Raw genomic sequence first — 23,632 nt, forward strand, 5'->3', positions numbered from 1 at the left:
AATATACCTCAAATCCACCATATGATTAAAAGTTAAGTAAGCTTATAGATAATATTCACAGCACCCATCACAAGAATATCTTGTTCTTGAACAAGCTGCACTTACAAAGTATGGGAACGAATTATTTTACTTTTATTGTTAACTGAATGTTTTTAAAATAAGAAGAAAAACATTTCAAATATCACCATTAGTATCATGACAGGGTCCACAGCCTTCAACCAAGAGGGGGTCTCATTCCAGACAGTATGCAAAGACAGTGAGGAAGTTCCTTCCCTAAAGGTCTTGCAACATAAGTATACAAAACACATGAGCGGGAGGTAAACCTTTCTCCCATATTACAGATATAGAACAAAGGCAGAGGTAAGTTAAGGGCAATACGTGAAAAAATACTTACGGCCCACTTGAGAAGCTTAGGCAGACATTAGAAACTTAAATCCAGAGTTGTAATTCTGAAAACCCATTCTCAGCTACCACATAATGCTGGGATTTGTAATCACAACAGACACCTCCTTTCTTATTTTACAAGTGCTTCATGGACTTCAAGTTCTGCCATCAGTCATACAAAATAACACTCCAGCCATGATGACATGGCCAAGCAGCTTCACATGATTTTACACCAGAACCCCATCAATATACAATGAGGTATTTCTCTGCCATCCTAGGTCTTAATTCAGCAGACTTTCTCAGACACAGAAAATGCTAACCATCAGGCTCAGGCTTATCACAAGACAGAGTGGAAACCACTGTAATACCCCCCTCCCTGCCTTTTTTTAAACAGCAGGAGGTCACCCATACCATAAGATAATAAGCTTGTGATTAGCATACTCACACAGGATGTGGGAAACCAGGCATCATTTTAGAAGATACTGAGGGGAAAGATCAGTCTGACTTGATCACAGGATAACTGTGAGTCACCAATGTGATCTGGCAGGGGAAATTTAAAAAAAGGCAAACAAACCTACATTGTATCATGAGGGGATATTTCCAGTCAAGATAAGGAAGAACTAATGTCATCATACAAGCCACTAGCATAACCTCAGCTGAATACAAGGTACAATTCTGGTCAGCCATATTTAACAACATTAATTTTTTACTAGAACAGATGTGAGGATGATGAGAGCAACAGGAGCCTATTATACAAGGATAAGACTAAAAGCCCATGACATGTCAAGCCTAAGTAAAGCAAAGCTAAATGACAGTGTTAGAAGAGGAGAAAATACATGCTGCCCACGTATAAATCTAAGCTGGAAGTCAGAGCGTTTATAAACATCAAAAGAGCAGGGCTCTGGAAGAACCGAAGAGTAGAAAACCTAGCTATGTTCAGGACAAAAAGCAAGAATCTGACCACTGTATTTCAGAGACTGCATGAATGGCATGGTAGAAGAACAGCCTCAAATGACACAGGAGATTCCTTTTGCCTGAGGATATTCCAATCCACATTTCCAGATAGTATACCTGGAGCACAGCAGGGTAGGGGGGGAGCAGAAGAGGGACTACCTTTTACTGAACCTGTTCATATACTGACAACTGACTTCAAAAAAAGTTAAAATAGTCAAACCCCTAACAAAATAAAATCACAAAACCAGCAATTCCCTGAAAAGGGAGAGCAAAAATAAAATGTGCTAGCTTTTAGCCAGCTGGGTTTCACTGTGGGTAGGATACTGGACAAATCGACTTTATTCCCCGCTTTGAGTTCATTGATGAATTCCTGCTCGTCCATTTTATCCTGTAAGTGATCAGTATAAAGTACAGGAAAACTGTAATTCTGTCTGTACAAAGACACACATCTACTGAAGAAAGGGACCAGCGCTCCTGCCCAACAGCCTCTACTTTTGAAGCCTGCTCTTTGGAGTGGGAAATACAGCTCTGAACTCTTTGGGGAAGAGACAGAGCTGATCTCCATCCCAAACGTGGCACGGTAGGGTCTAGGCTAGTCAGCCCTTTGTCAGCACCTGCCCTCAAGGAAAGGGTTGTGAGACACACACAAAGCCCACCTCCTACCCCCCGCACCTCTGGGAGCAGGAAGAGCAGCACAACACACTGTGTTTGGACAAATAATGACTGGGCCTTCTACTCGGCTTGTTGGCTACCTTGGGTAATAACCTGAGGCATCTAATTCTCAGCATGAGATAGACTAGGTGCTTTACACAAGGCTCTTGAAGCCACTTTAACCCCTATTTCCCAAATAATTTACAAACTGGCTACTCTTTTCACAACATTCCTCTAAGACTATATTCCAAAACAGTCCTTAAAATCCCCTCCCCTCCTCAAGCACTCTGCAGTAAACGCTCCACCATGGGAAAGCAATAATGAATAATATTTCTACAGTCTTTGACTGACACTTTATAATCACATATATATAACAAACCCTCCAGCAACAGCCATTTCAAACTTGTGTGCATCATATCATTGATTCAGTCAATAAAGGTGCCTCTCATCCCACGCCTTAGTAGAGTTAAAACCTTTCAGAAAATAGATACTGAGCTGCTGGTTTCGCTGAATTTCTGACTTTCCCACCTCAAACAATTACCTCTACCTAACCTGTTACTATCAACTCTTAATTCACCTATAGTACTCTCCAAGCACCAACAGCTCATAGCACTAAAAGTGCAGTCAATACTACGTTACTCTCTGAAGCACAAATTACATGATACTGGAATCAAAAGCTGTCATTTAATAGAGTTATCTTTGAGTGAAAACAATAGGTCTTTTATTTAGTGTAGCATCTTACTTAAACCAGCTTTTATTGACATTATAAGGGATCAATCAGTTTGCAAGCAATGAAATTATACTGACAGCTCAACCGTTTTACAACTTTTTTTTTTACTGGAATCCAGCTATTCTAAGTTAGTAGTTATATTTAGTTTGCAGAGATGTTGAAGCTGGAGCCTTTCACTCCAAAATACATTGGTGATGACCCATATGCAGCACCAGTCCCTTCTTTATGCCAGCATTGCCCAGCTGTGGTCCCCAACATTTACTCTGTCGTATTTTAAAACCTTACAATAATTCTGGATGACCAAACTTGCCCTTATTAAGCTAATGCTACCGTTTTAATCACTATCTTCTTTTGGTACATCCAGTAAGTCTAATGCATTACCATTTATAAGTAAGTATCTAAGAGTAAATCCATTCCCAGTTTGGTATTTGAGCATCTGCAAAAATTAATACCAATGTCCAAAACAAAAATACAGCAATGCTAGGGAAAAGGGGGGAGGGGGAAAAAAAAAGTTTTGCCCATTTATTATCTTGAAGCACACAGTATTCACTCAGAAAAAAACACCCTGATCAAAAACACAGCTCCACCCCCAAACCACAGGCTTCATAGTATCTGGCAAGGATGTTTAAAAACAAAAGCCAAAAGCACTGCAGACTTTGTATGTTTAAAGTTAAGCAAAGTGGGAAAGCAATTACCAACACAACTGGTTTTTGATTGGTTTGTTGTTTTTTGTTGTTTTTTTTTTTTTAAGATAGCTGCATGTAAACATTTCATTAGTTTGGATACATCAGAGTTCATTTATATTCATTCTTAAATTCAACTAGTAGCGCACACAAATTTCCCTTATTTTGCCAAGCGTATATCATATGAATAGCCAGTCCTAAAGCGCTTAAAATTACACTGTACATTTGTTGTCTGCTAGAATGGAGAAGGTTTGCAGACCGCATCACGCATACTCTCTCAAATGCCACACGGGGGAAAGGTATAAGCAGATAGTAATGGAATCAGATGCACAGCAATGCCAGGCCCAGTAGGACCGGGACATGCACAGGTTGATGAAAGAATGGTATCACAACACAGCAGAAACAAGGGTGCCTAATAATTTTGGTACCGATTACTATTTTGCTCATTTAAAGTCATAACAATCCTGGCAATACCAGTATCTTGCTCACCACTTGCTTACCCTTTGCACGCTGCAGCCTGCCCATACCCAAACACAATCCAGAATATTTAATTTTTCACGAAGCATATAGTTTTTTCATGCTCCCCTCCCCCTATCTGCCTGACCTTGTATTATAAATACAGTATTGCAAGCAGTAGGAAATCTCCTCTCTTGGCCAGAAACATGCTATGTATGTCTCATCACAATGCTACTCAGCATTCTGTTCAGTCTGAACTCTCATTTCGTGCCTCAGTTTCCCCTGAACATAGTTTTTATTTTCTCTGTTTCGTGTGAACTTGTACTACTTTTGTGAGGCTGAAAAGTCACTTGCCTACTTCAGGCTCTTCGTTATGAATTTCTGTTGGGACAGCAATCACAAAGATTTCTCTAAAGAGGAGCTAGTCTTTTTATGACAGAGGTTGAAGTGAAACAATTTAAGTGTATCTTTTAGTTTCATCTAATGATAGCTTAATTTTCAGGAACTTGAGTGACATCAGACCTCATAAAAATTGGTATTCTGTGGGAATCAGACCATTAGATCATAAACCATTATTGTAAAAATATGGTAAGTCTCTTAAGAGTGGCAATTTTAGTTACAACAAAGATTAACATCTGTTCAATAACTTCAAAGCACAGGGTTCCCAACCAAATACAAACAAGAAGAATTTCAGACATTTCTGAATTGCAGCAACCTTTAAATAGAGCATACTTAAAATGCTTCAAATGGTAAATGACAGGCAACTTATTCAACTGACACTACAGGAGGAATTTTTATACAAACAGAATGTGATTATAAGCTGGAATTGAGTCAACATACTCTAAGTCAACGCCTCTCTCAATCAACAACAAAAAAAAATCATCATCAACATATGCAGAATAACCTTTTTATCTATTTGTCTATTTAAAATTAGTGTGACAACAAACATTAATGTCTTAAAATCTTCTTGCATTCATTTGATCTTACTTATTTGGGTAGTCTTTTCTTATACAAGCAAGCCCACTGAAGACAATCGTATTGTTTTGCAGTAACAGGAAGATACTGCAAAACCAGCTTTCATGCTTGTGTGTGCCAGTGTTATTGCTGTAATGCATGAGTGATTATGAAATTATTTAACTGCTCTCTTTCCAAAGCCCTGGCTATTTCTCTCAAGTTAAAGTACAGAGCTGGCTGATTGTGAAATACCTTTTATCATTTGACCATCTTCAAATGTAATATTCTACCAATGTCATATTTGCATGTTAATCTTTGATTTGCAGTGATTAATTTACTAAACTGGACAAAAGGAAAATGTGATTTTACACTTCACAAATAATTAAAGCATAAAAACAGATTCCCAAAATATAAGAGACATGGACATTAGAGATAAAAGTAAGAACTTATGTATCTAAAACTTACTATGGAGGTACCATTTACCATTTACCTTTTAGCATCTGACTTTTTCCTCTACATGCATTTTTCAGTCTCAGTTTAGAAATTGTCAGTATGATTTTGGGGTACATGTAAGATTGAGTTAAAATACTGACAATGATTTGCAATCTATTATGATTTGTTCCTAAAGTATTAAAGTCTTACTGCAATTAAACACTATTGGAAGCATTAAAATCATGAGTTAATTACGCATGTCATTCAAAACATATTATGAAAGCTGTATTTCTGATTAATTCACTGCTGACAGGATTGTTACTAGAACATTTCTAAACTGTAAAATGTAACTCTTGCATTCAATTCAGCTACTGGTGCTAGAGAAAGGTTTCATTAAACATATTTATAACCTTACTCCCAAGAGGTTTTTCAGATCCTAAATAATTCTGCAATGAATAACAATGAATACCTAAAACATAATGTATAGTTATGCACAGCATGAAACTAAGGACAACTACCATCACATGACAAAATTATTTTGATACATGATGAACTACACAGATTAATCATTGTTCATCAATAACAGAAAAAGTTGGAAAATTAAGCATCTGAACCAGTAAGGCATGTGGTGCCAATGATAAAATCAGAGAAATACTAAATTCCCCAATAAGTCATTGTGAACTTAGTGCTCAGCACCATACAATCACGTTAAATTTGTTTGCTTCTTACTATGTGCAAATCAAGCAAGTCTCAGTTTTACTGTGGGTCTTACTGCATTTGAGGGTTGCTGGTGTCTTCCAAAGACCACCCAAAAGATTATGAGTAATAAGGGAATATCAAAATGGTGATTAGAAGAAAAAAAAGCCACCATATGACTGGAGAAGTTTTAAATGCATATTAGCAACAACAACAACAACAACCCCCACCACCAAAAAAAAAAAGAAGCTTTAAATGCATATTAGAATGCAAATAAAAATTTGTTACACACCCTCTCACTGACACCTGCATATGCATTTCTTTATTATCAAACTAATAGCAAGATTATGGACCTAAATCAATACAAAAAAGAATCCAAGACAAAGCCCACTGGCTATAAGCAGATCACCAAAACAATGATCAAACCAATATAATTATTAAACTTACTGTCACTTTTGCTGCCACCTTCCTTTCCTGCAAATTCCTCAAACACACACAGGGAGCAAGAATCACTTTAACAGCGACATCCTGTTCCTAACAAGCTTGTTCCGCCAGGTCACATGAAGTCCCATTCATCACCACATTCCCAAGATGCAGGTGCTCCATCCTGTGACCAGCATGCATTCAACCACCTACAGATGGACTACAACTGGGCATGCAGAAAAGATGAGCAGGAAAGGGATTATGCACAGGTTACCAAGTCTGGGGGGTCACTGGGAAAGAAAGCATCACAGTCCAGCCTACTTTCATTGTTTGTTAGTCTACTCCCACAGTATGTTCAGACATATGCCCACATGGATGTCATTTCTGGGCATATGAAGGAGAAGGTGGTGACTGGGAATCATCAACATGGATTTACCAAGGTTAAATCATGCCTGACCAATATGATTGCTCTCTGTCATAAAATGATAGGATTTGTGGATGAGAGGAGATCAGTGGTATCATCTACCTTGATTTTAGCAAGACTCAACACTGTGTCCCACAGCATCTTTGCACCTAACGTGATCTAAGTTACGGTCTGGATGGGTAGACTACTAGATGACAAAAAACCCTATCTCCATCATTAGGCTCGAACAGTAGCTGTTAATGGTTCACAATCTGCCCATAACCTGGTTACAAGTGGAGAGGTTAGGGGCCCTATCCTGTTTAACAGCGACCTGGCAGAGCGTACGGAACGTTCAACAAATCTGCAAACACCACCAGACTTAAAGATGTAGCTGATACACTGGAGGGTAGGGTTGCCATTCAGAATGACTTAGAACTGACAGAAACATCATGAGAGCACAACCTGAAAACTAACTTACTGGGGAGCAGCTCTGCTGAAAATGACCTGGGGGTCCTGGACAACAGTAGGCAAGACATGAATCAGCAGCCCACCTGGCACCAATGAGAGTTAACACCATCCTGGGCTTTGGCAACAGAAGCACAGCCAGTGGGCTGAGGGAAGCAATTGTTCTGCTTCGTGTACAATCCATTACTCTGGTATCTGGACTACTTTTGGATCCCCACTATGAAGCATCAGTCAGCTGGAGCAAGTTCAGTGAAAGGCCACAAAGACATTTGGCAGCTAGAGCACATGCCGTGTGATGAGAGGCTGAAGACACTGGGATTATTCAGCCTGGAGAAAGCTTTGGAGCACCTAATAGCAAATTTCCAATATCTAAAAGTAAATTACTAAAAAGGTGGAGCCAGGCTTTTTACTAAGGTGCATGGAGGGAGAACAACGTCAACTGAAACCAGGGAAGTTACAAATATTTATTAGATAAGGGGAAAAAATACACTCTGAGGATAATCAAGCATTGGAACATGTGCCCTGAAACATAGTGGAATCTCTGTCCTTGCAGCTTTTCAAGACGCAACTAAACAAAGCTCTACGTTGCTTGGTGTGATCTGATGAGCGACCCTGCTTCGGGCTGAAGGATGGATTGGAGACCTCTCAAAGCCTCTTCTAACCCAAATGAGTCTACAAATCTGTGTTGGAATTGTGTACCTATGTTATGCAGAGCATGCACATTTAAGCATAATGCATCCAGGAAAACAAGAGAAACTTCAGGCATACTCAAAACACGCTGTACAAATGATTTACGTACGTGCAGCAAATTGAATGCCTTCACTATTCTCTGAATTGTATGCACTTATGCAGATCACAAGAACTGCGTATGCATGTATTTATTTAGTCATGTGACTGACAAGGGCCCTACAGAACATGTCCTTCAAAAGCCTCTACAAAGCTACTTGACTCACTGAGCCAGGAAGACTGAACAACCTTAACGACAATTAATCCTAATTCACTTAGTAGCACTGCAGCTATGGGGGGCAAGCCACCAAAACCAAAAGCTAACCATAAATAAGAAGAGACTACAGGTACAGCATGGCTGATACAACAGTCACGAATGGTGGAATAAAAACTGCAGTTTAAATTCTGAATATGACACTACTCAGCGTTGTACCAGATAACTCCATTAAGTCAAGGAGCATACCTTTGTTGTTGCTATATGCAGTTTGTGGCCTCGCTAAGGCCTAATAGTTGGACAATATTACTCACAGAGATGAAACGTACAAACAATTTACAATAAAAGGCCAATTAGAAGTAATGAAAATTATTTTGCAGCCTTTCTCATGCTTTCCAGAGGCACAAAGAATTACTACTTGTGGCTAAAATTCCAGCCTTGAGTTGGAACCAAATGTCTTTCTATAGTGCTTTCATTAATAAAGAAGGCTGTGGCGTTCAGGGGTTAGAATTAAGGGGAGAAAACAAACAAACAAAAAACACAACAAACCCAATAACCACACCACATACAAAGCTTTTTACCCAGGAGGAGAAGAATAGAGTATTTTGCAACCCACTCTGTAAGTCAGTCAAAATTTAAGATGAACTTTTCAACACCAACAGTCCTGCATTCAGTTGAAAAGCACCTACTAAAATTCCCATTAAAACAACAACTTTTCCCTGTGAGCCTATTATGGGTTCTTTCCCATTTGACAAGAATATCTTTCTGAAAAACAAAAACAAAGCCAAATTATTGCCTACCCTCCAGGTGAACAGTGCTGAGTCAGAGTATGCTGATGAAAGCTATGCAGAAGCTTATACTTATGTCTTTTCCACAAACAAGTCAGGGCAAAGTAATAGTACAGATAAAAGATTACGAAAAACCAAACCAAGGAGTTTCTATTTGTAGAAACTATGCACTTTGTTTAGTAAGAAGTCCCTCAGTACAATAACTTCCACCATTTGAGGAAAGAGTCTAAGAGTAAAAGGCCCAACAAGAGCCAAAGTAAAAGATAATTGCAATTGTTTTCCTTTAAGTCAGTCCCAATTATTTGAGCACGTATATTAAGCTAAAAAACAACTATGAATAAAACATTACTGTTTTATTTTCTTCCTACTTTCACAAAAATAAAAGGAGAGTTAACATCAAGGCTGACTTAAGAAAAGGTTCTGCCCATCTTTGCTATCACCGATTTTGCTAATATATGAAGCACACCAGGCAACCATTTCCACAACAGTTCACCATTGTCTTCTGGTCAGCCTTTCAGGTATTGTGTTTTTTTTCCTTTGAAGTAAGTGACGTAGAAATGAAAATGCCTGGAATCAAATTGCTGACTATTTTTCAGTGACCATTTCACAAAAGAGCCAAATGGGATCACTGTGTAACCTGACAGTGGATTTTAGTATTTTAAAGGATTACGGTTTTTGCTCCTATTTTAGCTCTCTAGAATTGTGTGAGCTGTCAAAACACTACAAATGCAACACAGTAAGGCTCAGAAAGTTTCCTATTATAATGATTATATCATTCTTTATGGATAAAGCTTCGAGGGACACATCAATCTGCAAAGTTACTGCTATGTATTGTTTCATCAGTATTTTATCCCATACCACAGATCTACTGAAAACATTGGCCAGTTGTTTTGGCTTCAGCCTTTGCTGCCATAGTTTTCACTGTAACAGGTCCTTTCTGGACACAAAGTTGTACAGCTGTCCTTCACACAAAAAAACCCCAGCAGATGCGCAAATCCATCATAATTCCTTCTGCACCTTCTTAACACTCAAAGGGACAATTCTATGATTTTGTTTTAATCACTGCAAGCTCTGCCTATGCTAGCTTTTCAGATGATATTCCAACACTACTTTTCATCCAGAGAATTAACAAGATTTGACAAGAGAGTTTAACTAGGGACTGATTTTTTTAGAATCAGAAGAGAAGAGGGATGCTGACATCTGGGAGAAAGATAAGTGAAAAGCACTACAATACATTACACAACATCATAAAGCAATGTTTTGCTATTAACCATGAGATGTTGTGGACTTAGCTGCGATCCCGGAAGCTGATGAGTCTCTTCTGAGATGAGCTGACAGTCTAGGTTAATCAAGGAATTTGTCACAAACTCCAGGAACACTTCCTGGGAGTGGGCACTATGGGAAGCCAATAGAAGTTCTAAACATATCTATTATTAAATACATGAGTCAGAAGAAAACGGCTGTGAGCTAGGGATATGTTGATGACACTCATCAGGTTTACGCACAGATTTTAAGGCCAGAGGACAATAACAGCTGTCATTGATCAGCAGAATTGCCGTGTTAAAAAACCAGAAGCCTAGGCTGTATCTTCATCAAGACACTAACCTCGCCTATACAAAGCCTGAGGAATGAATGAGATTTGGTCAGTTGTAGTGGACAAGGTGGAAGTGGTACTATTAGGTTGATGAGGAAGAAGATTTGAGGAGGCAGCAAAGATGATCTCTACCATTTAATGCACCCAACCAGCATTACCAACCTGAAGCCACTCTACCTTACTTCAGTTCATCTATCTGAAGTCTACTAAGTAGAAGGTACAGGACAACTGTCCTTAGGGCTCTGAGGCTATGGTTACATTGGAAACTATGATTTTACTGTGAAACACCTTATGTCCAAAGATGAACCTACCTCATGGTTGGCTTCTTACCACCATACCACACTTCGGCAATACCATGCCCAGAAAGGGCTGACAGTAGATCCCTAGGCACAACAGAAGGAGGCATATGCTGTCCTCTGAAGGACCCTTCAATACAGAGAATATGCAATTGCTTTCTAATCTGGAAACTATCATGGCCCAACTTATAACAAAATGGCAGGGCACTGACAACTACAGAACAGCTGTATTTCAGGGCTTTTTGAATCTTTGGAGGACAAATATATTCCCATTGAGCTGACAGACTGTTGTTGCATTATACAAGTCCTCGATCAAACCTAATCCATTGAATACAACCGTTATTTTTCATGGTCTTGCATGTATTCACAAGACTACAATCAAGAGAACTGACTCAAAACTACAGCCAGGTGTGATGAACATATTAGTATCTTTGATAACAATGTTCCCTCCCCTGTATTCTTCAAAAAATCTCTTTCAGAAAGTCAAGGATTAAAAGCAAACATTAAGACCAGATACAAGGGTTGTAAACAATACATAAACTTTCTCCAGAACAGTTTTATGTGTGTCTGTTAGTACTGATCTCTGATGCAGCCAAGCCTCTTTTTTCAAGTGTCTGAATTCCAAAGATAGCTATAACTTGTCCAACTGCATCGTTTTACCTGAATTTTGTGACTTCTAAATAAGTAGTAGGCTAAGAACCAACATATTTTCACTTGTGATCCAGAGATTTCAACTCTTTAGCATAAACCAAAGAAAATGTACCAGGTAAACATACAAAAATACACTACATGCCTGAATTAGTTTTAGGAATATATGTTGGTGTGTATTTGCTTTGATTTTCCTTTCCCTCTCACTTTCAAATCATAATAGTTAGACACTCGATTCCCTCCGTTCTTAATTTCACCGATCTGGAAAGGCTGGAATTTAAACATTGCCAAACATTTAAGCTTTCCCAAAAGTTTAAGAAACTAAATATTAAGAATTGCAATCATACACTTAAGAAATTTTGCAGGTGTTGGAACAAAATACAAAAAAGTAAGATTTAAAAACCATCTTTCCTTCCAATGTGCAACACAAACCTAGTACAGCTGATACATTGATTAAAAACTGCTGAAATTTAAAAATATATAAATATAAAAATCACTATTGTACCTTCAGTCTCTGTATTAAAAAAAAAAAAAAGATAAAGCCTGATTTGATCAATCTTTTCAGGTTTATTACTTTGCTTGTTTCTTCCCTTTGAAAGGCCTTACAAGAGCTTCAGGGGGGCAGGGGGAAAAAGCAATAGTGAAGTAAAGATTTAGAAAACATAACTTCCCTACTGACTTATTTCAAAATCACTTCAGGACAGAAGAAGAAAAACTGGCTGGAAGTTTCTATGTTATTTCTTGTTTTTCTCTCACTTGCCCTTTGTGTGGGCTTTCCTGGGATATGTCCAAGATTTACAGCTATTCCAAGCAACAGAGCTAGGATTTCACAGTTACTGCAACTGAAGCAAGAAGCCTCATAGGAACGATCTCACTTTATATTAACCAAAGAGTTCTCCGATTATTTTTAACTGAGCATTTTAAGAAGTATAAAGTTTTTTTCCCGAATAGGAGAAACCCAGAACGTTAAAATCTGAATACTGTTGTCAGGAACTGCTTAAGTATCTGCTATTTAGAAATTCTTCAGCTACAAAAAATTGTTCCTAATAGATTCTGAATCCTTTAAAGAAAATAGTAGGAAGTTGTATGTCAATCTCTACCAAAAAGTTAAACCCAGGATGATCAACCTTTTACAGAAGGGTCAGTCTCTGCAAACCTCTCAACTAAGAAGATGAGGTGTAGAAAATTGAGATGAGAGTGACTGATATCTCCTGGACATCAAGAAAATTTCTTCTAAAAAAACCCCAAAAGCCAAACTGAAAACAGCTGGCAAAGGAAGAAAATATGAGTACAATCTGTTCTTCAGAAAAGTTAATGAAATTGCTAATCATCTACATAACTAACATCAAAATTATTTACTATTTTACCCAAAAGCCCATGTGACACAAGGATTCAACCAGGGTTACATTTGGTATTTGTATAGTGATTAGATGGTAGGAGAGGGAAATTTCTTCATGTGCCACTAATACATGAAAACAACCAGGGAAACAAATACAGAAAATCCACAGTGATTTCAATGAGATGATTAAGTAAAGAAAATCTAAAACTGAGTGTGACGTAGCCTTTATTTAATGTCACTGAATATATAAGATTAGACACTATCATTGTGTCGCTGGGGGAGAGCCACCAATGAAGTTTCGTGCAACTCTTTCCAACCACAGCTAATTCTACAGTGCTTAGCATAACTAAGAACATTTTGTCTAAATTCTCAGGTGGGCAAAAGCCCTAGAGAACTAGATTTCCACTGTGTCGTTTTAATTTATGACCTAGTCAGTATCACCATATTGCGCTCCTTTAGCTCGAACGCAGCATTTACATGTTGTCTCATGGGGGTGGGGGTGAGAGCAATCTGCCTGCAGAATGATTAGTACAGCGAGACCCAGAACTACGACTGAAAGCTACAGTAATATAGCTCTAATGTAATCTCCACAGAAGTCAGCCACTGCCTTTGGCAACTGGATCACTCTCAGAGACCAACTTGTTCACTTTATACCAATTATCTAATTAGGTCCAAATTAAGCAGTTTGTGCAGGAGGCTGGGTGCCCCAGAAAAATGGATATTAACACAAGTAATATGCAAATAAAGTACTGGAACCCCAGTTGTACAAGTTATTTGAGCAGCCGAGCTCTAAAGTACATATCCTTTTTCTGATTCTTCTTCCATTGGTTGCTAAATTTTTTTTTAATACATATAAATTCAGGCTTCTTCAGAAATGACAGCGTCCTGCTGATTTTTTCTTGGAAGCACCTAACATTTCTGGACACCTGTAATGGCTTTTTCCCTTTCCATCTTCAACAGAGCATTTTAAAGAAACCAGACAAACGCCTGTTTTATAAAAGACTATCAACTGGCTGTATTGAAAACTGGATCTAAAAGTTCCTGACCTACTACTGACAATCACTGGTGTCCTTTATTTAAGTAAGAGCCTCACCAGAGAAAACACGGATCACAGCTTCAACATGACATCTTGCCTGAGAGAAAAATTATTCAGGTAATTAATCACCACAGGACTGGGCACCTCACCAATGATCCAGAAGATAGTGGATCCTTTAATCCATGACAGAGTTTACACTTTAAACCTGTATGCAAGACCAGAGTCTCAGACTGCAAACTTTCCAGCTTTCTCCCCCATTAAACACTGGTTATGCTTTCAGTGCTTTAGCCAAAGAATACTAGATTTCATCCACATTAGTCCATATATTGTGTTGACCGTCAAAAATTGTAATGTTTTCATGTAAATGAAATCAATTTAGTTCTGGTTAAGTAAATATTTGAATGAAACTGCCCAGGTTCTAATATATGAGCACTCATCTATTTTCACAGCGCTTCCTTTTGGCAGGTAAGAAGTTAACAGAAAATGGGTAGCATATCATTTTGAACACTTAACAGCTTTTGCTACTTATGCTGCTAATAAGTATGAGACGTGGATTTCAGTTTAATCTGCCTTCTCTCAACAGTTTATAATGAAAGTGTTTCTTTAGTCATAACAATCATGTAACAGAGTAATTAGAGCCTAAACTATAATGATATGTTCTATTTGATGGAATAAATAACTGAAGCGGCTATTTCAACCATATGGGTAATTTATATCGAGTACTGAATAAAAACATCAAAAAAGAATAAACAGGAAATTTGTGCATATACAGCGGTACTGAGACTGAAGCATCTATTTTCCAAATTCCGTGTTTCTCCAGACAACACCGAAAGAGAACACCGGCATTCCCCTAGGACGGGCTGCTCTCCTCCCTGATCCTACCATTACCATTCCACATACCTTCATTTGTAATCCAACACACCGCTAACACTCATCTTCTCAAACTCTCAGAACTGGAAAGAACTGGAAGCATGTCTCAATTACGCTATCAATTCATGGGGTGTCCAACGTCAAGTCTTGGTTGTTGCCATGCCTTGAAAACAGATGTAATCCTCTGCAGGTGCAGGATATTTTGAGTCCATGATTTTTACAATTCTGACAAGCTTGTCTTCAAAAAGGACGTAAGGCCTTAGCTGACTAGAAATCTAAGTATCATATGGGAGCTGACTTTCTGGGGAATAAAGCCCAATGCAAAAACAATTTTGTCATGAAAATTTTCATGAACGCACAAAATTAAGCAACTAGAAATATGAAATTATTTTTAAGTAACGTGCTGCAATTTCTATCATAAAGTAAAGGGTCTGTGGTGGGCCAAATTCCATCACGACAATAATGACTGTAACATTCACTACCTTATTCATAGTAATTATCATTATAGAACAGGGGCTTTGAAAGTTTGTGTACATTCTTTAGTTGTACAGCATGGCATAAACTCTTGATTTCTATTCTTAATTCTCTACTTATTATAAATCCAGTGAAGCTGACAAACACTACATTTTATTCATGGCTTTCTCCCAACTCAGTGAAAATGAATTTGAATCCATTTCATTAGGATACATTAGAAGAGCGTAACACACTCTGCCTTTTTTTTTTCTCATTATAAATACCAAGATTTATTTTAGATGGATTATCTCAGAGCCTAATGCATGAACATTGCTTGGAAAATTAATATCCATTAATATAACTTCTATGCACAGGCCTTTGCAAACTAGAAATTGCCCTTTAACCATCTTATTAGTGATCCATAATGTCTGTATAACGCTCCATGTGGTTACCTACTTCCACAGATATCTTTCTATGATCTTACTAAAAGTCTACATGGCTTCAAAAACTACTGTATAAGATCAAAGGAAAAAAAAAACAAACAACAAACTTTGTGTCTGTCAAGCACAAAGGCAACAACAAGGGAATCCTTGAGCCACAGCTGCCTGGAGAGAGTATTCTGGAGAAGCATCACTGCAAGCTTTCCCTGTCATGGACCTCAGTAGGCACCTACTCTTAGCCGCTGCCAGTAGAAACTTTGGCATATTCTGGTATGGTATTTTTAATGTTCTTGTAGGGCTTTTTAGAATAATTCAGAATGCGCACAGGCAGAGCTGATGTAAAACACGAAAAGTATATAATGCATGATGCCTGAGAGCTTTGACAGACTCATACCAGTTATCACTAACTGCTCATTTAAAGACTTTAGAGAACTGTTTCCTACTCAACTGCCCACAGTAATCAAGTCATTAACATAAAACAAGACTGTTCTCTTACTCTGTTATTATTTACCTTGACTGACAGGGAGCACCTTGTCATCCTTCTAGCCAGGTATTTCAAGCCTTTATACACAATCGCCCCACAATCTACAGGTTAACTTGTTTGTTATCTGTGAACTAGCAGTACTCCATAGACGCAAAATTATATTTATTAATCTCAGCATTTTAAAAATAATTAGTGGATATAACAGAAATAAAATAGTGCAATATACATGCTGTCACTCCTGATCACCTGAGACTCAATTCCGGTCCCACTGAAAAGGGGGAAAACTTCAGTTTCTCCACAGGAAAGCCCGTATTTTCACAGTTCCTTCATATTTTTTTAAAAATCGACACTACTCCAAATGTAGCATGTGATATATTGAAGGACAAATGCGATGCTCACAGAAAATACTATGACTGACCTACTTAAAATTACAGAAATACATGTTTACATTCTTCCCAAGACAAATCGTGCCGCGATTTTCAGAAAGTCCCCACGAGCATAGGAAGAAACTAAAACTGCAGCCTTCGCTATCGCCGAAGCCCACCCCACACACAAACGGAGTTATTTTAAACACCCTGCACGGAAACCGCACAGCCCGAGCACGGCCGGGCACACGCACCAAAGGTACGGCCGCTTCAAACCAAGCCAAACCAAGCCGGTGAGAGAGGAGGAGGCGGCGGGCCCCGGCGGCAGGGACCCCGGGGAGGCGGGGGCGCTGACAGGAGCCGGGGCGGGAAGCGTCGCCTCGCAGCCGCCGGCCGCGGGCCGGCCACGGCCCGGTCCCACTTCACGCTTTCCTCACAGAAACTTCAAGGGAATCCCTGGCGGGAGCCGGGGAGTGCCCGGGCGGAGGGGGGGGGCAGCCGGTGGAATGGCGGCGGGGGCAGCACCTGCCCCGCTCCTCAGCTCCCCGCCAGCGCCTGTCGCGCGGCTTTGCCCCGTGAGGTAAAAAAAAAAAAAAGAAGAAAGAAAAAAAAATTTAAAAAGGAGAAGTTAGTCGTTTCTGTTTAAAACTCCGGGCACGGCCACGATGTGAAACCGGAAGCCCACGGTACCGACTTCGGGCCTCCCGCTGCCGGACGGGGCGCGACAGGCGGTGCGCCCCCGCCCCCCTCGCCAGGTTACGTAACGCACCGGCACAGGCTCCGCCGCGGCCGCCACCTCCCCGCGCCCCTCGCCCGCCCGCGAGGAGACACCTCCGTGGGGCAGGGCCGGGCCGGGCGGCTGCCCCCGCGGCAGCGGCGCGGCGCGGTGCTGCCCTGCCCTCCCCGGCCGATCGTGGCTCGGGCTGCCCCGAGCGCTGCTCGCCCCGTCCGCAAGTACCTGTCCCGGAGGCGGGAATCAAGGGGAGGAGGGAGCCCAGGGGACAGCTACCGCTGCCCGTCCGTGCCGGCGCCACCTGCTCCAGGTGTCCCGCAGCGCCGCCCGCCCTCTGCCGAGCTCCCTGCGGCCGCCCCGCCGAGGAGGAGGGACGCGGGGCACACACGGCGAAGAGGAAGAGAAGCAAGTCGGAACGCTACCCCCCCGCCCCGGGTGAACCGCTCGCTCTACCGCCTCCTTCCCCGAGCACAATAACAACAAACACAGCGGAGCCCATCGTGCGAGGCGGGCACGGCCCCGGAGCCGGCGGTGGCGGGGCTCCGCCAGGCCCCCAGCCTGCCCCGCTCCCCTCCGCGAAGCCGCCCAGAGACAAGGAAAAAAACCCCACAAAATAATAAAAAAAGAAAGGAGTAAATCACAACGCACCCGGCGTGTCCTCCTGGGCTGCGGCGCTCCGGGGCTGCATGCAGCGGGGACAGCCGAGGTGCGAGAGGACAGCACCCTCCGCCCCGTCCCCGCCACCCACTGGGAGAGGCGGCGACGAGGTGCGGGGAGAGGCAGGGATGGAGCGGGGAGAAACCTCCGCGCCGCGCTCAGGAGCGCGGGTGGGTCCCTCCCGCGGCCGCACAACCGCGCTCCCTCCGCCCGCCGGCGAGCGAGGAGCTCCCCCCGCTTGGTGTCGGCGCTTTGCGGTTTGTACCCTTGCCTTTTGCTGCCCCCGACCCTCCCCTTGAAAGCGCGGCGGCTCCCGGTACCTGCGCGGGAGGTGCGCCCCAGCGGCTGCAGCGCCGCCCGGCAGCCGCTCCCCGCCGCCCGTCCCTCGGCAGCCGCGCCGCCGGCAACCAGGAAGAAGCCACCGGCCAGGGCACCCGCCGTGCCCCGCACCCCGCCGGCGGAGGCGGGCGGGACGGGGAAACCCCAAAGGGGAAGGAGGAACGGGAGCCCGTTACCCTGCCCGGGGCGGGCACCGCTCTCCTGCCGGGTAAGGGAGGCGCGTGAGCTCGGCCCACCGGTAGCTGGATTTGGCCACGGCTCCGGCGAGGCAAGCGGTGGCAACCTGCCTGCCCGGTCCGGCCGCTCGCTGCCCTCTCGGGCTTGACAGGCCGGTAACTCGTCCCCACAACTTGGCCTAATGGGATTTTGATAAACCTGACTCCTGAGGGAAAAAAAACTACCTGCAATTTTAGACTGAAAGTCCTGCACCCGCAACAGATACCTGGGAAACTCTGTGCTTTGCCTGGACCGAGCCGGAGTCCCAGGGCATAGCTCACCGTTTCAACGGGAACCGCACGCTGTCAGGTGGGCTTCCTGCAGCCCCATGGCTCGGTGTCGGTTGGCGAGAGGCGCGGCCACACTTGGGCCGCACCCCTGGGAAGAAGTTTCACAGCATGAACCCCGGGGGTGGGCCTGCTCGGGGCTTAGAGGGAAGAGAAGCTGCCTTTTGAATTTCATCTGGCTTTTGCGGGGGCAGTTCAGTTTTATGAATGCTTTGGAGAAATAGTATTTGTTTTCATCCTGTGCAAAAATAGGAAGTAAATTTATAGGTAGTTGCTTTTTTTAAGAAGTCGCTTTATCTGGAAGTTTCATTGGTGATTGCTGTATTTATCTGTTGCACCTGTCGAGTGCATCATGTTTAAACCTCAACAGATGGAGTTATTAAGTCAGCTATCCACTAATTCCTCAATACATAAATTTTTTTGGGCTTGCTATCCTGCTTTGAAGATGGAGGAGGTTTTGGAAAAATATTTTGGGCCAGGTTATAAACTGTATGTTCTTATGGATAAACAGTTATTTGGATAAATATTTTCATTGTGTGAAAGGAACATCCTACCAGTAATTCCTTACAGTGCAAAGTGAGAAGTTTACAATGTGAGTCTTTATTGTAGGTATGAAGACTACCATACAGCATGCTAAAATCTGAAGATAAAATGCTGGAATGCGAGTGAAAAAAGATCACAGGAGGAAGGAAGGATCACAGAGGAAAAGAATAGATGGAATATCACCAATATGAGCAATTCCAAGTCTGGGACTTTCATATTAAGAATACAGACAATACTGTATTGAATCACTCTCTTTCCTCACACTCCTTCACTGGCAAAAAAATACCACTTTCTTTTCTTGGAAATTTGAGGAGCACGTTGAATGAGTTTGATAGTTAAGCTTTATGCATATTTTTATTTTTAAATGGTAACTTTGTCAAAAAGCATGACAGAAAGAAACCAATATTTATCAACTTTAAAAGGCAACACTCAATTTCAGTCTTCAGGTGGTCATCTCTGCCTTTTTTGCCTAAAATCTCAGGGTAAAATGAGATCCAAAATCTTATCTGAACACACTCTCAGAAAGCAGATGAATAAATCATAGTAAAGAGACTAGAACCCCAATCTTGCATACTTTCATATTACATGTAGCTTTGAGCAAGAATAATTATCCTGCAGGCAGTGGGTCTTGTATTTACACATGTGAACATACCTTTGCATACAGATGTGCATATACAAATTACACATTTTAATAGATATATAAATAGCTCTGTGTGTGTGTCTACATACAATTATGCATGGTTACTCTGTTGAGGCCTAAAGGTGTATAAAGGTGTGAGGAGAGTCACAGTTGCAGAATGTGGATTGTCATACAGTATGTGGGAAAAAAAATTGCCGCCCTGAACAGCTGTGTTACATGGCACAGCTGCATCAGCTCTCTCTTAATGTGTTGAACATCTCCCTACTTTTCAGTTTGTAGTTCCCTTATCGTTCCAGCATTTTTGTATGTAGGGAGATGTCGGTATGCTCGTTTACATATACTCATAAGAATTAAACTTCTGTAAAAACACTAGAATCACTGGACAGCAGTGATAGCTAGAAATGTAGACATTCTGATTTGTCCCTTATAATTCTGCTACTAATGAATGCCAGCCCCTGGAAACTCTTAATGGAGAAGGCAAGCATGTATGTTCAGCAGCAATGCTTATGTGTCCCGGTCTACAAAGCCAGGATTGTTTCTTCTGTTTGCTTCCTGTCACATGGAGAAAAGAAAAATGTCGTCTTCTTTTCAAAATATTCCCCACACACTATTTCACCCCTGCTCTTTGGGCCACTGTAAAGAGCTCTACCTGAATAGACGACAGTGTGAAAACAAGTGACACAGGGAAATTAATCTTGATTTTTTTTTTAATTAACTGTCCAGTAAAAATTACTTGAGTCAATATAAAGTGTTCCTTTATGCAAATCAGAGAAAGGGAATGGAAGGAAAGCAGAATTTGCACAATATTTTATAGGTACTTTTGTACTAGAATTGGCCATTTATTATTCCTAATGAGAAACAATTGACCTGGTTGGCCAATAGGTTAGATTTATTAGGGAAAATATAGTTTGCGTGTGAAAGCCTCATAATGGGTAACCAGACCAATGTCATATAAACTCAAAGTATGATTTAATTAAAATTCACGGGATGCTATTGAATTAAAATGAAAGAACAGCTATTCACTTTCAAGAACTGAAAATGGCAAATGGCAAAATGCCATAATGAGGAACCATCACTGAGACAGTGGTGATTGCCAGTGCAAGATTAATGATATCAAGCCCTACATGCAGAGGAAACATAATCTAGACCCAATTAGGAACTCATTTGGAATTTTTCATGAATGGACCTTCAGTGAACTCCAGATGATAATACTTTCATTTAAGTCTTAGAATCAAGTCTTAATTACAAAGACTTACGAGGTTGCTGTATTCATAAAACTTTTATTATGTATGAGTCCTTGAAAATAACAACACAATGCTTACAGTACGTTTATAAGCAGAGTCAGAATAGGTTCTTGATACATTTTTTTCCGAGAAGACCCCGATACAAGAGCATCATCTCAGCAAGTGCTTGTTTGAGTAATCTCAGACTGTGTCCATAGGCAAACAGAACACCATTATCTGCAGATGCTGAGATCTATCACAAACTGGGAGCTATGTGTTAGCAATTGATGAATCCCAAAGTTAGACTTGGTTGCTGAGAATTTTCTATATGGTCACGTGGCTAAACTTTAGAAGATCTCTGCCAAATATTTAGAAAAATGGTTCAAAATATGTCCCTTCTTCAGCAAATACCTGTGAAAGGGGTAGTGAAAACCCCACTGTTTCTGAAGCCTTTCAGTCTTAAAAAAATTGCATTTTTATTTTCTGAATGAACCGTGAGAATCGAGGAGGTGTTCTGCAGCCACAAGGGGACAGACCCTCTTCAGAAATCTTGTCAGAACTCATAGTTTCTTACCACCCATGGGTATTAATGCATATGACCTTTTTGTAAATACGCATTGGAAAGAAAATCTTCTGGTAAATTATGATTCCCTACTGGGGAATCACACTGGATGAAGACAGCAGTGGATGGATGACAATGTAATAGATATTGACAGTCCTTGCAAACAATACGTTATATCCTTGCCTGAATGAGAAAGAAAAATAATCGTTTACAGAAATACTGGCATTTAAAGATCTGAGTGGTATTATATTTTAGAGTAGAAATAACCTGATTTTTGTTCAGAATTGTTTGCCTAAATATTTTCTCTTCAAATTCTAAAGCATTTTTCAAGAGATGAGCATTATTTTTATGACACCACCAATATCCTGTTTGCTGAAAAAGATCAAAAAGCTCAGTAACAGGTGGTTGTAGTAGCACAGGACTGTGAAGATGAAGATAGCAGACTTTCAAACTCGTTTTCTCCATTTTGTAGTTTTTTGTCTCTGTCTAATCGTTGCCTCTGACAACCCAGTTTTCTGTAAAACTGATGATCTCATAGGATATTTCAAACAGATCTCATGCACTGCTGCAATATTGGTCAAAAAGGTCCTATGATAAAAGGAGTTTTTACTCTTCTGTTTCTTCTAACATGAACATTCCAGCTAATGGAAAAGTTAGTCGAAAATATTTGATGTGTTTAAGTGCTATTAAGCACATTACTATGTTTCTGGTTTTCACTAGTACTTAATCAGTAGAGAAAACATGCCTAATGCGTGCGATTAATTTACAAATGAATGAATGGAAAACAAGCCTGTGTATAAATTCCTCTTCGCCTACACAAATTAAAGTGCCTGTATTCTCGCTAATTACTTAGAGATGCACTCGCACACATATGCATACATATGATACACATATACCTCTTTTTTCTTAAGCCACAATGGAGTGTGGTAAAGGGTTCTGTGGGCAGACAGAAAGCTAACTTGAAGAGGGGCAGAAATGGATATATCCAGGGCTCTACCTCCTTTGAACCGCTGTTCTTCTCATTTTCCCCTTTCCACTTACTACACCTTGGCTTTTACATTGCATGTTCTTCAGAACTGGGACTTCTCTTTGGGATGACCAGCACACTACTTCCTCTATTTCAGTATAAATGTTTTAAAAATAGCAGTCCTCGCTCAGCTCAGTGTCAGAGGAAGTTCTGCCTGTCTGTGTCTCCATTTGCAATATCCATTTTCTCAATCCAGTACCAGCAGTGCGTTGAAGTGCTGGTTTGTTTCTAGCGCCAGTTTCTAAAGCCATTTGGAAAAATCAGCATTATTCCAGAGATGTGAAAGTTCTTACTGCCTATCACACTGAACTTGGAAACAAATGTTAAATGCAGGGCTGTCCAGTTGGAAGTCCTTTTACTTTTCCTCATGAAAAAAGAGGAAGAATGCTTTTGCTCAGTTTTCAAAAAGAAGATTTACAACTCCCCAAGTGAAAGTTTCCAAAAAGAGTAATCGGAAAAAAACAGGTTTAGAACATAAAAATGGATTTAGTGTATTTACCAATAAGAATGATTGCCTGGCACCCACCCAATGAAATAACTTATTTGTTATTCTTTACATAATCATAAGATTCTGACATTTGAAATTACAAATGCATTTTTATAAGGGAAATAAAAGATTTATTAAAAAATGTGATATAAGATAATGACAATATGATTTTGTTTGTTACAGTGTAATTCTTGAAATGAAAATCTGCAAAGGCTAAGATTTATACTACATGCAATTTGTGATCACCTAGCTCTTGAATTCATTGCATTTTGAAACTAAATCACAGAATGCAGATGAAACATACGTCTTTATAGGAGAATCTAATGTGTGCTCAGATCACTTTTACACTAAGTAAAACATATTCTTTAAATCTGAAACATGATAGCCATTATTACATTTTCTCCTACTGCTGAAGAGAGAAGCAGCTATGGTCA

At 40.7% G+C, this 23,632-nt stretch overlaps 1 protein-coding gene across 2 annotated transcripts in view; it reads right to left on the reverse strand.

Annotated features, from left to right (window-relative positions):
- Window positions 1-18,277, reverse strand: part of MBP (myelin basic protein) — a 123,104-nt gene extending 104,827 nt beyond the window's left edge. The window contains exon 1 of one of the 2 annotated variants that reach the window (XM_075142210.1): window positions 18,195-18,277. The gene's annotated coding sequence lies outside the window, so the exon portion shown is untranslated. The other variant, XM_075142209.1, reaches the window with a different exon arrangement.
- Between the last annotated feature and the right edge of the window lie 5,355 nt (window positions 18,278-23,632).

Source organism: Calonectris borealis, chromosome 2 (assembly GCF_964195595.1).
Source record: "Calonectris borealis chromosome 2, bCalBor7.hap1.2, whole genome shotgun sequence".
NCBI lineage: Eukaryota > Metazoa > Chordata > Aves > Procellariiformes > Procellariidae > Calonectris > Calonectris borealis.